At 38.9% G+C, this 17,424-nt stretch overlaps 1 pseudogene; it reads left to right on the top strand.

The window, feature by feature from the left end:
• Positions 1-16,734: 16,734 nt before the first annotated feature.
• Positions 16,735-16,834, top strand: LOC127077313 (uncharacterized; annotated as a pseudogene).
• The last annotated feature ends 590 nt before the right edge of the window (positions 16,835-17,424 follow it).

Below are 17,424 nucleotides of genomic sequence, written 5' to 3' on the forward strand. Positions count from 1 at the left end.
TTCCATATAAATTATCATTTTTCAACTTTTGTAAAGATCTACCATTCTATTAAATAAACTTGAGCTTTTTATCCAATTGTTTCTACTCTTATTTACTTTTCAGCCAAATATAATTAAATTTTATGATGATCATTTTGAAATTGAATTTTAAAAAGTTAAAATCATGTTTTCTTAAAATAATAAGAGCAATTAATTTTTTTTAAAAAGCATGTCAATTTTATTAAGGAATATCAACGGCGGTCTGAGAACAGGTAATTCCTAAAATGCGAAGCATTGTTGGTCTTCCCCAAGCAGCCGGTTTGGCCATCTTTTTTTAATAGCAATTCAGCATCTCCAGCCGAGTTTCTGTTGGTTTCCCCAGCTAAGTTTGTATTTGTCTCCCTATTATTGAGTTGTAGGCACATTTCTCTCAGTTGGTTTGCATAAAGTCAGCACAGATTGTTACTCCCCTCAAGTCACCAGCGGAGTTCATTCCTGATCCCTGTCAGCACTGATTCTTGAGTAGTATTTATGGCCCTCTGGAAGGTTGTCTCCCGTTTGGTATGGTGTTGACATAAAATTCCCCGCAGAGTTGATGATGCAGATCCTCAACAAATCTGTCCTCTTTCCCCAGCCAGGGTCGAGCCTTCGAGATGGATGATCCATATTCATCCTTAACATTTCTTTCTCCAGTAGATGCCTCCAGCCTGTTGAGATTGGTTGAGTGTTGTATCAATGATTCAGACCATCGACATTTGTATCCTTCGTGATTGTTTTGTCAGCATAATCATCATATATACATATACATATATATTCATAGATGTCATCATTGTGTTATTATTTCACTTTGTGATTCATTATTTTTTCTGATCCTCTGCTATGGTGGTATCCTTTCCCCCATGCAGATTTGGTGTGTCTGTCCTCCTTCAAACTGTAGAGAGTCAACCCCTTAAGCAGAAAGAATTTAACTTTTCTCATTCCCCACCGAGTTATTTCCTCATGGATGATTGTCATTTCAGCTTCCTCCCCAGTTGATTATCTGGATGGAACCATTCCCCCTTAGTTATATCCTTATTGGGTTGAGTCTTTGATTGACCTTTTCTTTCTAGGTCTTGCCTAGATAGATACCTTGATCCCCCGAGAGTCTGTCACCCAGTAACTGGTAATATTCTTCTCGATTTATGAGTACTTTACTCTTACCTAATACCTGGTAACGGTAATCTATTTCCTCTTGTTTTTCCCAGCGGATTCGTTTTACGTTTCCTCAGGTAGTCTATCCTTGATATGTTCATCTTAACCGGTGACAGATATTCTCTTTGCGGTTTTCTACCCAGTAAAAAGGTAGTTACAATCCCTATTTCATTCCCTAGAGGGTTAATCCTTGATATGTTCATCCTAACCGATGACAGGTTTCCTCCTCTTTATGGTCTTCTTCCGAGTAACCGATAGTTGTAAATCCTACTTTCCCTTGCGGAGTCTATCCTTGATATGTTCATCTTAACTGATGACAGATATTCTCTCTTTTGGTTTTCTATCCAGTAACTGATAGATATAATTCCTATTTTATCCCCTCGGAGTCTATCCTTGATATGTTCATCCTAACTGGTGACAAATATTCTCTCTTTGGTATTCTATCCAGTAACTAATAGATGTAATTCCCGCTCTTCCCCAGCAGTCTATCCTTGATATGTTCATCTTAACCAATGACGGATATTCCTCCCTTTGAGTCTATCCTTGATATGCTCACTTTAACCAGTGACGGGTTTTCTCTCTCTTTGGTCTTCTACCTAGTAACCGGTAGTTGTAAATCCTATTTTACTTTTTCCTAGCAGGTTATTCTTACCCAGTAACTGGTAATGAATACACCTCTTGTTGCCCTCAGCGAGTCATCCTTGATATGTTTACCCTAACCGGTAACGAATGTCCTCTCTAACAGACTATGTTATCTCCTTACCCAGTAACTGGTAATAGATGATATACTTTTGTTACTCCCGTGTCAAAGATCTTTTCTTCCCCAATTTAGTTTGAGTGCATATTTCCCCAGTGGAGTCGCCATCCCCTGCTTGGTTCAGGCATTTCATATTTGTTTTGATACACCTGCTTCCCCTGCAGATTTCCTTTTATCCCCAGTTGAGTCCTTCCATTGATTTATTTTCATGGAATCCCTCGTGTCCCCCAGCAGTTTTAAGTCGTAGCCTGGCCTACGCATAGACTTTTATCCCAAGGGTCTCTGTCTCCCCGGTGAGATTTCCTTATGGAATGAATTATGCTCCTGCGGACTTTCAGTCTCTCCGGATTCTTTTCCTTTGTGGCAACATTTTCCCCACATAGATTACTTTTAACATTCATATCATATGCATCATTAGGTCTCTGAGGGACCAAAATTTGCTTCTATATGTGATTATTTTTTAAGTCCATTCTACTGAGTCGATACGAAGATTTTAACCTTCACCTCCTCAGCTAGAATGTCCTTAAATAAGGGCATGTAATACCCCAATTTTGAACCTAAGATCCCTCATGCTATCTCATCATATGCATTAGCATTGGGATCACACCTTGGCATCCTCCTTACCCCTCATTCATTAGGTTTGCATTGGGAGAGGTCACCAAGCACATTTGATTGTATCATACTTCATTTTTCTTTGTTTACTAACTAAAATACCAAAAATATGTCAATGTATAGTTTGTTGCTTTTGTAGGTAGCATGTGTGTTCACCTATGCTCTATTGAGCTCATATCTAGGGTTTGAGACCCACAATGAAAGGAGAACAATCAATAAATGATTTACATTGGCTCTAAGTATCATATATGGATCCCCAATATCTTCACATGTTATTTTGATCCAGAAATCGTCAAGAGTTTGGAGTTTGTTTGCCTTGGAAACCCTAATTCATCTGGGGACCTTGTGTGACTTCTTCAACACGTTTCTTCAACAATTGATCAAATAGTTCAAGGGATACTTAAAATTTCATTATCCTACACATATATGATCCTCCATGAGCCCCAAAAGTCAAGATAATTCCAAGCTAGCAAGATGGTTCATGGTGGTTGATCAAAGGAAGTCAAATGATATAAACTGGGGTTCCCTGGACCCTATCTCCTACAATTTTTATCCTATGAAAATGATTCCAAGAGCACATTTACTCAAAATGACATTCCAAACAACTTTCCTGTTAAGATCAAGAGCTAGTTTTGCTTGGAAAGTCATGTTTTATGGTGAAAGATTATAGGTCATTTTGACTGAACCCTAGTTTGGAGGTCAACTTCCCAAGACCATAACTTGCTCAATTTTTATGATATGAAATCCATTCAAATTGCATGATAAACTTCAATATGTCTACTTCAACTTTTATGTTTGTAGGAAGTGAAAATTCAACTTGAAAATGCATGTGCTAAGAGGAAACATTATAGGTCATTTTGGGCCAATACCATTGAACAAGTGATTTTTCTCAACTTCTAAAATGAATAAATCCTCCATGCCAAATCCAAATGAGGTCAAATTGGTGACTAAATTGAAGAGGTTAGAAATACTTAAAACTTTTATGAAGGGAATTTTCTCATTTGAAATCCATAGAAAAAGTTATTCAAGGTGGAAGAAGTGAACATTTGACTTGGGACTTAGAAAATTTTCAAATATATTTGATTTCCCAAACTTACACCTCAAAATTCATTATGATTCAAGCTTCAAATGAAAAAGTATTCAACATGAAAGTTGTTCCCCTAGATCTCACCTTTCCAAAAAGTTCAAGATCACCTCATTTGGCCAAAGTATGAAGGACGTGCGCATGGGTGTAATTTGAAGGACCATTTGGATGAGTTCCACTTCCACTTTTCATACACAATTGCATGGCCTTCCAACATGAATTCGGCATGATGCACACTCAATTATGGATCATATCACATCATTTCATGGGCCTAGCACACGCCCATGCAACTATGCAAAGAAGAATTTCAAAATTTGCCAATTTTGGAAGTGTGCAAAAATCAATCTCATGGCCTATAAATAAGACCCTCATTGCTCAGAATTAAGGACCCCATGCCCAAGCTTTGAACCTGCAACCTAAAACCCTCACCATTGAAGGATAAACTTGAAGATTTTCTTTGAAAATCGAGTTTTAATTCTTTATTTGTTTTGAGATTGAAACTCCAAGAGTCCATCCCTTTCCTTAATCCATTTCACTTCCATCAAGCATCTGAAGCAAGGCCAAGCATAATTGAAAGCAAGATCATGCCAATCTGAAGCTCCATTGAAGGTGAATTTTTAGAATTTTCATTTCTTCAATTCTCCCTCAATTATTCACCATTCTTGTTGATTTTTGGTTGTCTGAAGTCCTATCAATGTAGGCAAGAAGATTGAGTTGCTTTGAGGTCAAATCTAAGCAACTTAGTTCATGATCCTCAAAATTCAAATCCCTGTATCTTTTTATATACTTGGAATTGGAGAAAATTGAGGTCAGATTCGTGCTCCTGGGCATTTTTCCTTTAAATTAGTGTATTCAGTTTTCATTTTCCATTGAGTTAAACTTGAACCAGACTGGTGGTGCTCGCCGGGGAAGATGACCGGTGCTAGGGCTCCTATGGTGCGCTGGAACAATCCAGGCCATCTGATTTGGTTCTCACGTTTTAATATCATCCATCCAAATTGATTACGACGCGTGTGGGACAATTGACTAAAGCATTGGTGGAATGCACGTTTCTAACCATCTGATCTGCCACCTCAATTAATGAGGGAGATTAGATAGCTCTCCTTTTTTTGATTTTTCTGATTATTTCATTTAATCCCTTATTTTTAATTAATTCATATTAATTTCATTTTTAATCCAAAAAATATGGGACTTTCACCAAAAAAATTAAAATATTTTTCTCTTTCATTTTCTGAATTAAAATTATTTTTTGGATTAATTTTGATATTTTTCATGATTTAATTGTTTTTGTGCATATTTTTAATTGTTTAAAAATACTTCTAACTTTTCAAAAATTATGAAATTTTTTGTCCAAGGTCCTTTGACCTTATTTGACCTATGTGTCGCATTACGCGAAAAACCGACGGGAAAACAAAACAACAGAGCCGCCACCGTGCGTTATTTATCCCAAAAGAGGGAAAGGAAACGCTCGAAGTAAACCTGGAAAAGACATGGTCTCGCGACCAAAGAGAATGGGATCGGGAGTCGGTTATGCGAAGGGAAGGTATTAGCACCCCTACGCATCCGTCGTACTCGACGGGATCCACGCACAAAAGGAAGGATAAAGGTTGCTAAAACTGCTCAAACAAACATCAAACACTGGCTGAAAAGAGACACAGAAAACAAAAGAAACTAACTCGGCAGGATATCGCATCCTGGGCCTACGTAGTCTGTCAGGCACAGACATCAGAGTCGACGTAGTTCGGACAGGGGGAAACGTGCTCGCTAGGATGTCGCATCCTATGCATACGTATCTTCTCGGACTAGAGAAGAATCAGAGCACTCGTAGCTCGGCTAACGCACGCCAAACAAAACCGCACAGGAAATCGACTGCCAATCGCTGGACTTACGTCAAACTCCACACAAAACAGGCAAACATGGAAACCGAATGCCAATCGCTGGACTTACATCAGACTCCGAACCAAACACACCCACACTGGAAACCAAATGCCAATCGCTGGACTTACATCGGACTCCAAGCACACAACAATAGGATACGGAATGCCAATCGTTGGTCTTACATCCATCTCCTAACACACACAAGACAAAACAAAAAGGGCGCCCGGAGAGATCAGCTCATCTCCTGCCTACGTACCTCATCTGGTATGAGGATCAGGGCGACGTAGTTCCCCTACGCAGGGACACAGGACTAGCCTAACCAGAGACTGGGAAATGACATACTAGAAGGGAGACTAACTCGAGCCTAATAGTTATCATGCAAATTCACCATGGTCCTAGGTCAAGGTTTCTAGCTAACTTGCACAGGGAGCAAGCTAAACCTATACAGCACAGGCAAAGTAAACAATCACACAGATAGCACACACTATATACAAACAAAGTGGGCTCACACAAGGTTAGGCTGTGAAACACAAGCCAACTGGAATCGGGTGATGTTAGCTCTTAACCCTAACGTTGAGAGTTAGGGTGAAGCAGATAAAATGGGAAGTGAGGGGTGTGCCTCACAGCTCTTATCCCTGGCCTGGGAGAGCTTTTAGACAGATGAAAGTGTGGGTTCAGAAAGTTGCAACCCTTCTACACTTATGACTGACTCAACATAGATCTTGGGTTAATATCCACAATGCATCAACATGTAATGTGAGCAAAGGGATGACACACTGAATAGCAGGAGATGGACTACACATCTCTTTTATCTGCCAATTGCCTTATCAAAGGACTTTTCCTGCTTGGCACAAAGATAAACAAACACAAGCATTGCCTCTTAAGGAGGACTTCAGACAGGTGCCTGCCCAAGTAACAGGACAGGTCTTCCAGACTACATGAAGTCAGAGATGTTATACCTCAATGCTTAAGCTATCAAGCAAAGCAAAAGCAGGTTCACAAAGGAACTATAGCAACTAAGGTACCTGAAAACAATCTAACACAATCAGTATTCAATCCAAAAGTCAAACAGTTAATGGTCAATAGTCAACTGTACATAAACAGACAGACAAGCATCAATGCACAAAGGTGCAAGCCACAAGGCCTAGGCTTAAGTCTCAAAGCCTACAAAACAAACTCAAGATTAGTCATCAACAAGTAATGGATCAACTCCAAATGAGTGAACATCATCAAGCATGGCAATTGTGCTTCTTATCCTGAAACAAAGCTCAAATGTGAGAGGCAAACCACTAGGACAAGGCCTAGGGTCAAAGAGGGAGCAATAATCCAAAACAGAACATGAAAATTTACAAGAATCAATCTCAATCAATTAAGAACATCATCCAAGTGGTCTCATATTCATATCATACACCAATTTCATTTCACAAAGCAAACATGGTAAAGCATGCAAGTTGAAAGCTCATTGAAGCAACAGCAAGAACAAATCCACATTAATTCAAAAATGGCTCAATAAATCTCAAGAAAAATCCAGGCTAAACAGCACACATACCATGAGCAACACACCAAATTTCAAGACATTTGGACACGTTTAAGCAAGTCAATTAAAATCCATAAGGCAAAGTATGCACAAACAAGCTCAAACAAGGCACAATTAGATGCATCATCTTAGCACAAGCCTAAAACAGAATCCATACATGATAAATGCATCAAACCAAAGCCAAGATAAACTTCAAAGTGTCTAGAACACATGTATGAAATTTCAGGTTCATATGATAAACACCAAGCATTTCACAAATCATCTAAATTCATGACTCTCAAAAAGTCCAAACATGACCAATCAGCAAAGAAAATCTCAAACAAATTGGAAATGCACTCAAAAATTCTACAAAACTTCATGATCAAACCTAACATCCAGAAGAAACATCATGCAAATCATCAGATTATTTGGCATTGAATTGGCATGGCAATGAAAATCAGAAAGTCAAGCAAGCAAAGGTGTGACACACATTGTCACACCTACATTCAAAAGATCATATCTCAACAACCAGAAATGGGAAAAATGCAAACTCTATACCGAAATGTCCATTAGGATGTCTATTTTAAGCACACAAAATTTCAAGAATGTTGGATAAAATCTCATCATTTCATAATCAAAATCGCAAGGCATGTCAAGAAAACACATGTATGAACATTCCCTAGGCAAAATTAAAATCCATGCGTGCACAATTTCTGGAAAAATCACCATAAAATTCTAGAGATCATGAGGAACATCATGCAAAAAATTCCAGGTCAATTGGATTATTAATCATGGAGATATGATTTTTCTAAATGAGTGAAAAAATAAAAATCACATGGAATGGCATACATGAACATGGAGGAAATAATGGAAATAAAATGCAAGGCCAATGTGGAAACCAACATCAGCCAGATTCGAACCGTGGTGGAATTCAAACCAAGCGCTACTTAAGTGAAACTCTGCGTTTCACTTAAGTCTACATGGCAATTAGAAGCGCGCTACACCAATCATTCAGCCACGTCATGCACACGTGGTCCAATACATGGCGGTTAACATCAAAACACATGCAGAATGGCGCTCACAAGATCAAACTTGATCGCTCGACTGTGTGTTGATCGCTCGACTGTGTGAGTCGAGAATGGGATACAAACTGCAAGTGCACAGTTCTATCGCGTAGTTTTAAAAGATATCGATCCCACAGGGACTTATGAATCGATATACCGTTATCTAAGGTTACTACGTAAAGCTAAGGTGAAAAATGTTTGATTGTTTGGGGAAAAACTAAAGGCTAAACTAAGATCTAGATTAAATATTAATCAAACGGATATCGGTATGTAGTTCGTCAAAACTAGGGAATCAAGTCTTTGTCGGTTTCTTGGTTTTAAAATAAATCGTTTCGGTTAACTTTATTGGTTAAAGGTTTTATCTCAAACTCTCGCTCTGTTGAATAAACCATGATTTTATATTAATGTAGCTGTCACTTATAATTAAGTCAAAAACCATATTTTGAAAGCAATAAAGTTGCAGAAACTCTTCTTAAGAAAACACTGACCGTTTTAAACACCCTTATCTCAAACTCTCGCTCTGTTGACTTAGGTTATATAATTAAATCCAAATGCTTAACTCTCGTCCTCACATTCAATCTTTAAAAATACTTTTTGGAAAAGGTCAGAATTTAATTAACTCTAAAACTTGCTCTCGCCCTGATCTAGAATTAATGCCTAACTTACACTGTCCAGTTAAAACCTCAAACTCTCGCTCTATTGATTTTAACTTCTTTATGTCCTTTACTTTTGTAAAAAATCTTGTTAGTAAACCTGTAAGTTGAGACCGTAAAAAGATTGATTTTAATTTTAAGTTTAAATAGACCGACTCAGTCTTGATCCCTTATTCTGCTTACTTTACATACCGATATCTAGGCGAATTAGCCAGACATGCTAAATGAACAAGAATACATATCATGCATAAACAGACTCATTCCAGGCAGATAATATAGATAAATAATAAAACAAAACATTAAATAATGATTAAAGAACCTGAATGCGTAATACAATAGTCTTGAACACTCCACCATAAGCCGGTAGGATTTGTTCTTGGAATCTTCAATTAAACAATAAATTAAACCAAGGAAATAAAACTAGAATCTAACGTAAGGTTAGATCCGATAAAAAGTTGCACAATAGTTTCCGGTGTAGAAACTATTATGCGAAAAATATCTAAATGCTAAAAAGGGAAAGGTAAATTGCAAGGGAAAAAGAATGTAGAACTTGCAAAAGAAATAAATAAATAAACAATGTTAAGTTGCTGGAAAAGAAAAATAAGCAAAAGCGCAAAAAGAAAGAAAATTGGAAAAGCTTCGGCAATGTGAGCGTGGAAAAACCGAGGAACCTTTTTAGGTTTTTGAAGTAGCTATTTATATTGGTGCTGGTAACTGCTTTTCGTTTCCCAAGGTCTTCAACGTGGCTAAATGCACGGCGTGGATATAGGACACAAACTCCTCAACGTCTCTTCAAGTCTTCTGAGGGCGTTACTTGCGCCAAAAAGGTAATGGAATGGTGTGACGCTCGTCACACCATGTGTGACGTCCGTCACAAGGCTGTTTTGCGTGACGCTCGTCACGCACCCTGTGACGTCCGTCACAGGCACAGCATTGGTGACTTGTGCGCTTTGGGCTGGGCTTTGGCATTTGGTTCCTTTTCTCTCCTTTTTGCACCTCCTTTTCTTCCATTTTCACTTATTCTTCAAAATAGACTACCTGCGACAAATAGGAAGAAAAATACCACGTAATATCTCATAAAATGCAGTAAACCGAAATAAATAGTCATAGAATTTAATGGAATTAAGTCCTAAAATATGATATAATTTCGTGTTATCAAACTCCCCCATACTTAGATCTTTGCTTGTCCTCAAGCAAAATTCAGCATAGAAATCGTTTTCAAAAATTTAGCCAGGCGAAGTTTCAAAACACACATCAATTCGTAATAGGTTGCAAGTGGATTTTGTTTAGAAGCGACTTGAGTTTAACCTTGACATCAACAACTACCGTCACAACCTCAGATAACCCCACCTTATGCAAATCAGTTCGAGTAATGCCATTATAGCTATCCTAGTTCCTTTACTCTTATTTCACCCGTTTTCATTCTAGCGAAATCACATTAAGCCCTTTATCTTTTCGCGCACATAGTGGAGTAACCGGTTAGTGATTATGATCCGCTTTTAGCTAGAAGTTCTGGTACATAAGTCGGATAACTTCGTTATTCAGTCCATTGCAAATTGTGGGGGATCGAACCGTAGTCCGCCCTACCGAGTTCAGTACCAGATACCTACTGAACCAACTCATAATGGATCTTTCATATTGTGTTTTTGCATGATCTGCAACCTTTAGATTAAATGATCTGGTAAGGATCACCTAATTTAATCAGTGCATTTCCTGATATATTCATATATTTTATGTTACTTTGGGGGATCATCCACTTATATTCATCGGCTCTCCACGTAGTTTGCTATTAAGATGGTGCTGACTTCTCGTATAAACTACTCGGGGTTACTATAAAACTAAAAGTTCGAGGAATCGATATAATAGGTACTTATCCTGATCTAACATGTTGAGGTTCTCATAGCGTTGTTATGGTAATGATTTTTGTCTTGATTTCACTCAAGTTGTATAAAATAAGCGACCTTTATACTTATTGGGTGTGTTAAATTTTTGTTATGGCTCATGAAAATTTTTGAGGGAATAGATAATAGAAATTTTCACACTCGGGACTTAACTTAAAATTTTTTTTTTTTTTTAATGGGAAATAACATTAAAAGGAAAAGTACATACTTGAACAATGGAAATAGGAAGAACAAGTTTTCCCCCCATACTTAAATTAAACATTGTCCCCAATGTTTTAAGGAAATGAAATACAATATGGAAAGGAAAAAGAAACTACAACTAAGGTTGTCTTCCGCCTCTGGTTCTTGGACCTGGTGATCTCTGACGTAATCCAATAGCATTACCTATCATAGTTATCAAACCGCCTATTCTAATGGGTGCTCGCTCATCCTGGATAAGGTGGTCCAAATTAGCTAACATAAAAGTGGCACCGTTTACTGGACGGTTCTGGGAAGCACAAAATATGATGAAGAGTTCATCACGTGAAACTGAAGTACTATTTGGCTTCTTCCCAAATAAAGTGTGGGTCAGGATCTTATGGAAATAGCGAAAGGCCGGGTTGTGTATGTTTCCAGAGAGAAACTCATGTTCTTCGGGCTCATCATTTTCAGTCAGCCTACCCCAAAAGTGTTCAAGCTCTCTATATTCAAAAAGTTCTTCCTGGCTTACAGTGAATCTATCAAAGGAGGTAGGGAAACCCAAAAGGTTGGTGAAGTCTCTAATATTAAATTGGTACTCCATATTGAACATTCTGAACTGGATAAAACCTCTGCTAATTCCTTTTCCATGGCTGGGTAGATAGATTAATGAGCTAAGGAATTCTAGTGTGAGTCTCCGGTAGGTGGTGAAATGTCTCAGGATAGGGGATGTCTCCCATCCAATCTGATTCAGCAAATACAGGACACTCTGTCTCAGTCCAAGGGCAGTCATAGCCCAATCATCAGCATATAAACTAGGTAGCATCTCTCTAGCGGCTAGTTCTTCAAACTTTTGTTTCTGAGCCATTCCTCTGAACTTGATACCCATACGATCAATATGTCCCATCTGGTTAGTGTTAGCTAGAGAAAAGAAAACATGAGTTTAAGTCAGGATTTGGCCAAATGCCGAAAGAAGAAAAAATTATTATTATTATATTTTTTTCTTTTTGAATAAATCAAGAATGAATGCTAAACAGAAATTAAAAGAATAATTAAGAAAGAAATAGGGAAATGATAATAATAGAATAATAAAATAACAAACTAATTTGTGGGTTGTCTCCCACTAAGCGCTTTGTTTAAATGTCGCAAGCTCGACAAAGAAACTGTTAAATATAATCTATAGGTCCTGGGGGCGTTTCGTCTAAGTGTAGGATTTGCGAGTCCTCGTTGGTTTCCGCATAGTGATAGTGTTTCAGACGTTGCCCGTTTACGGTGAACGGTTCTGTAGATTTTCCTTTTATTTCTACCGCTCCACTGGGAAAGATTTTAGTGATATGAAAAGGCCCTGACCATCTGGATCGTAGTTTTCCCGGGAATAACTTTAGTCTAGAGTTAAATAAAAGTACTGCGTCGCCTTGCTTGAAGATTTTCCTTGATATACGCTTGTCATGCCATTGTTTTGTTCTTTCTTTATAGATTCTGGCATTTTCATAGGCGTCTCTTCTGAGTTCCTCTAATTCGTTTATGTCAAGGATTCTCTTTTCACCGGCGGCTTTATAATTCCAATTTAGATTTCTAATAGCCCAATAGGCTTTATGTTCTAATTCTACCGGGAGGTGACAGGATTTTCCATAAATGAGCTTAAATGGGGTCGTCCCTATGGGGGTTTTATAAGCAGTTCGGTAAGCCCACAAAGCTTCTGGTAATTTCAATGACCAATCTTTCCTTGGAGTGGCGACCGTTTTTTCTAGTATTTGCTTGATTTCTCTGTTAGATACTTCCACTTGTCCACTGGTTTGAGGGTGGTAAGGTGTTGCTATCCTATGTCTTACTCCATACTTAAGTAGTAGTTTTTCGAGTACCTTGGATATAAAGTGTGATCCACCATCACTGACTACTATTCTTGGGATGCCAAATCTCGGAAATATTATATTTTTAAAGAGTCTAGTTACTACTCGGGTGTCATTTGTTGGAGAAGCTACAGCTTCGATCCATTTTGATACGTAGTCAACTGCCACGAGTATGTATTTGTTACCGAAAGAGGATGGAAAGGGTCTCATGAAGTCTATTCCCCACACGTCGAAAATCTCTACTTCCAAAATACCTTTTTGTGGCATCTCGTCACGTCTAGATATGTTTCCCGTGCGTTGACATCTGTCACACTCCTTAATAGCCGCATGTACGTCCTTCCATATAGTTGGCCAATAAAAGCCGGCTTGTAGGATTTTAGAGCAGGTCTTGGATGTACTTGTGTGTCCACCATAAGGAGCGGAGTGACAGTGTTGGATTATATTTTCTACTTCTTCTTCGGGTATACATCGACGGAAAATACCATCGGGGCCTCTTTTGAAAAGTAAGGGATCATCCCAGTAATAGTGTTTTATGTCGTAGAAGAATCGTTTCTTCTGCTGGTAAGATAAAGTAGGTGGAACTATTCCGGCAGCTAAATAATTGACTAGATCAGCGTACCATGGTGTGACGGATATAGCTAAGGTGGTTTCTACTTGCATGTCGGAGTTGCTCTCTTCCAAAGTAGCTATAAGTTTGTCATACGAGAAATCATCATTAATTGATGTTCTTTCCGGTTCAAGGTTCTCAAGTCTAGAGAGGTGGTCTGCTACTACGTTTTCAGTTCCTTTCTTGTCCTTGATTTCTAAGTCGAATTCTTGTAGCAACAAGATCCATCTTAGGAGTCTAGGTTTAGCATCCTTTTTTGTTAAAAGGTACCTGATAGCAGCGTGATCAGTGTAGACTATTATTTTGGCTCCTACCAAGTAAGAACGAAATTTATCTAGCGCAAATACCACTGCTAGGAGTTCTTTCTCGGTAGTGGCGTAATTCATTTGCGCTTCATCCAGGGTTCTGCTTGCGTAATATATTACGTGAAGCTTTTTATCCTTTCGTTGTCCTAAAACAGCACCTACAGCATAATCACTGGCATCGCACATTATTTCGAATGGTTCATTCCAGTCTGGTGTCTGCATTATGGGTGCGGAGATCAATGCTTGTTTAAGTGTTTGAAATGCTTTTAAACAGTTATCGTCGAATATGAATTCGGCATCTTTCATCAATAGTCCGGTTAAAGGTTTAGTTATCTTAGAGAAGTCTTTGATGAATCGTCGGTAAAAACCGGCGTGTCCTAAAAAGCTTCGTACTTCTCTCACGGTTCTTGGGGGTTGAAGATTTTCGATTACCTCTATTTTGGCTTTGTCTACTTCAATTCCTCTGTTCGAGATGATGTGTCCTAAAACAATTCCTTCTTGTACCATAAAGTGGCACTTTTCCCAGTTAAGTACTAAGTTTACTTTTACACATCGCTCAAGGACTCTTTCTAGGTTTTCAAGGCATTCTTCGAAACTTTGTCCGTATACAGAAAAGTCATCCATAAATACTTCCATGATGTTTTCGAGAAAGTCGGCGAATATTGCCATCATGCATCTTTGAAAGGTTGCAGGGGCATTACACAGACCAAACGGCATTCGTCTATAAGCGAAGGTACCAAAAGGGCACGTGAACGTTGTCTTTTCTTGGTCATCAGGGTGAATTGGTATTTGAAAGAAGCCTGAATAACCGTCTAGATAACAGAAATGTGAATGTTTTGCTAATCGTTCTAACATTTGGTCAATGAATGGTAAAGGGAAATGATCTTTTCGGGTTGCTTTGTTTAGTTTCCTATAATCAATGCACATTCTCCATCCCGATTCGATTCGTTTAGTTATAGTTTCCCCTTTTTCGTTTTCAATAACGGTTATGCCTCCTTTCTTTGGTACAACGTGTACAGGGCTAACCCATTTGCTATCAGATATAGGATATATAATACCTGCTTCCAATAACTTGGTTATTTCCTTTTTTACTACCTCACTCAGGATCGGATTTAGTCTTCTCTGGTGTTCCCTAGAGGTTTTACAGTCTTCTTCTAACATGATGCGGTGCATACAAATAGAAGGGCTTATTCCTTTAAGATCGGTGATGTGGTATCCTAGTGCGGTGGGGTACTTCCTTAAGATATGTAGGAGTTTTTCTGTTTCGAGTCTTCCTAGATCTGCATTAACTATCACAGGTCGTTCAAGTTCTAAGTCTAGGAATTCATATCTCAGATTTTTGGGAAGTGTTTTCAGCTCAGGGGTTGGTTTGTTAAGACATTGCGTAGGGTCCGGTGTTATTGCTAAACATTGGTTAGGTTTGTCTTCTAAAAGATAGTCTGATGATTTGTCTTCTCCTAACTCTGCTTCTTTTATGCATTCATCGATGATATCCATGAAGTAACATGTATCTTCTATTGCAGGTGCTTTCAAGAATTGGGAAAGAATGAATTCAATTTTCTCTTCACCTACTTCGAAGGTGAGTCGTCCTCGTTTTACGTCTATGATTGCACCGGCAGTTGCTAAGAATGGTCTTCCCAGTATAATGGGTGTAATATCATCTTCTCTAATGTCCATAATTGTAAAATCAGTGGGAATGTAAAACTGACCTATGCGTACGGGAACGTTTTCAAGGATTCCTACAGGATATTTGATGGAACGATCTGCTAGTTGCACAGACATTTTGGTCGGTCTTAATTCTCCCATTTCCAGTTTCTTACATATGGATAAAGGCATAACGCTAATTCCGGCTCCTAAATCGCATAAAGCTTTGTCGATGACAAATTTTCCTATGTGACAGGGTATAGAGAAACTACCCGGATCCTTGAGTTTAGGAGGCATGTTTTGGATTATTGCGCTACATTCGGCAGGGAGTGTAACGGTTTCGCTATCCTCAAGTTTCCTCTTATTAGAAAGGATTTCTTTTAAGAATTTAGCATATGAGGGCATCTGCGTAATAGCTTCGGTGAACGGAATTGTAACGTTTAATTGTTTAAGGAGATCAACAAATTTTCTAAATTGGCCCGCATCTTTGGTTTTAACAAGCCTTTGAGGGTAAGGTATAGGTGGTTTGTAAGGTGGTGGAGGTACATAAGGTTTGTTCTTTTCTAGGGTTTCCTTATTACTCTCTTCCTTTTCCTTAGGTTCACTTTCCTCAGTTGATTTCTTAGGGTTTTGGTTTTCTATCCTTGGATCAGACGGTCCTTCCACTTCCGTTCCACTTCTTAATATAATTGCATGAGCTTGGCTTCTCGGATTAGGTTGGGGCTGTCCAGGGAATGTACCAGTTGGGGCAGCAGTAGGTGCTTGTTGTTGAGCTACTTGTGATATTTGTGTTTCCAGCATTTTGTTATGGGTAGCCAAGGCATCTACTTTGCTTGCTAGTTGTTTAAGTTGTTCGCCAGTGTGTACATTCTGGTTTAAGAAATCTTTATTGGTTTGTTGTTGGGAAGCTATAAAGTTTTCCATCATGATTTCCAAGTTGGATTTTCTAGGGGTATTATTGTTAGGCATGGATGGGTTCGGTTTCTGATATCCCGGAGGTATAGATGGGGCTTGATTTGGAGACTGTCCAGGTGCGTACAAAGCATTATTACTCTTATATGAAAAGTTTGGATGGTTCTTCCAATTTGGGTTATAGGTATTCGAATAGGGGCTTCCTTGAGCATAGTTTACTTGCTCTGCTTGGATTCCTGTCAAGAGTTGACAGTCCGTAGGAGTGTGGCCTTGGATTCCACAGACCTCGCAATTCTGAGTTATAGCAACCACGGCGGCTGGGGGTGATACGTTTAAACTTTCAATTTTCTGGACCAAAGCATCCACTTTTGCATTAACGTGATCAAGGTTACTTATCTCGTACATGCCAGTTTTCGTTTGAGGTTTTTCCACCGTTGTTCGTTCGGTTCCCCACTGATAGTGGTTTTGGGCCATGCTCTCGATAAGCTGGTAAGCATCAGCATAAGGTTTGTTCATTAATGCACCACCTGCAGCGGCGTCTATTGTTAACCTTGTGTTGTATAAGAGACCATTATAAAATGTGTGAATTACTAACCAGTCTTCCAAACCATGGTGTGGGCAAAGTCTCATCATGTCTTTGTATCTTTCCCATGCTTCGAAAAGAGACTCGTTGTCTTTCTGTTTAAATTCGTTTATCTGGGCTCTTAACATAGCTGTTTTGCTTGGCGGAAAGTATCGGGCAAGAAAAACTTTCTTCAACTCGTTCCAGGTGGTGACTGAGTTGGAAGGGAGAGATTGAAGCCATCTTCTAGCGCTATCTCTTAGTGAGAAAGGAAAAAGACGAAGTCGAATTGCCTCTGAAGTGACACCATTAGCTTTAACAGTATCAGCGTATTGAACAAATACAGATAAATGAAGGTTTGGATCCTCGGTAGGATTTCCAGAGAATTGGTTCTGTTGCACAGCCTGCAACAGCGAAGGTTTAAGTTCGAAGTTGTTTGCTTCGATTGCGGGCGGAGCAATACTTGAATGCGGCTCATCTTGCGATGGAGCGGCGTAATCTCTAAGAGCACGAGCTGGTTCTGCCATCTCGGGTGAAAGAAGAAGATCTTTGAGGTCAGGAAATTCTATAGGAGGGAGATTGTTTTCAGCACGGTATTCCCGAATTCGTCGTAAGACTCGGAGATACAGTTCGATATCGTTGATTCGTAAATAGAGCGGTTCGCCTTGTGAGCGAGTGCGTGGCATACAAATCAACGAAAGAAAGAATAGAAGAAAAAGAAACCTTAGTCTC

This window comes from Lathyrus oleraceus, chromosome 4 (assembly GCF_024323335.1).
Source record: "Lathyrus oleraceus cultivar Zhongwan6 chromosome 4, CAAS_Psat_ZW6_1.0, whole genome shotgun sequence".
Classification (NCBI taxonomy): Eukaryota; Viridiplantae; Streptophyta; class Magnoliopsida; order Fabales; family Fabaceae; genus Lathyrus; species Lathyrus oleraceus.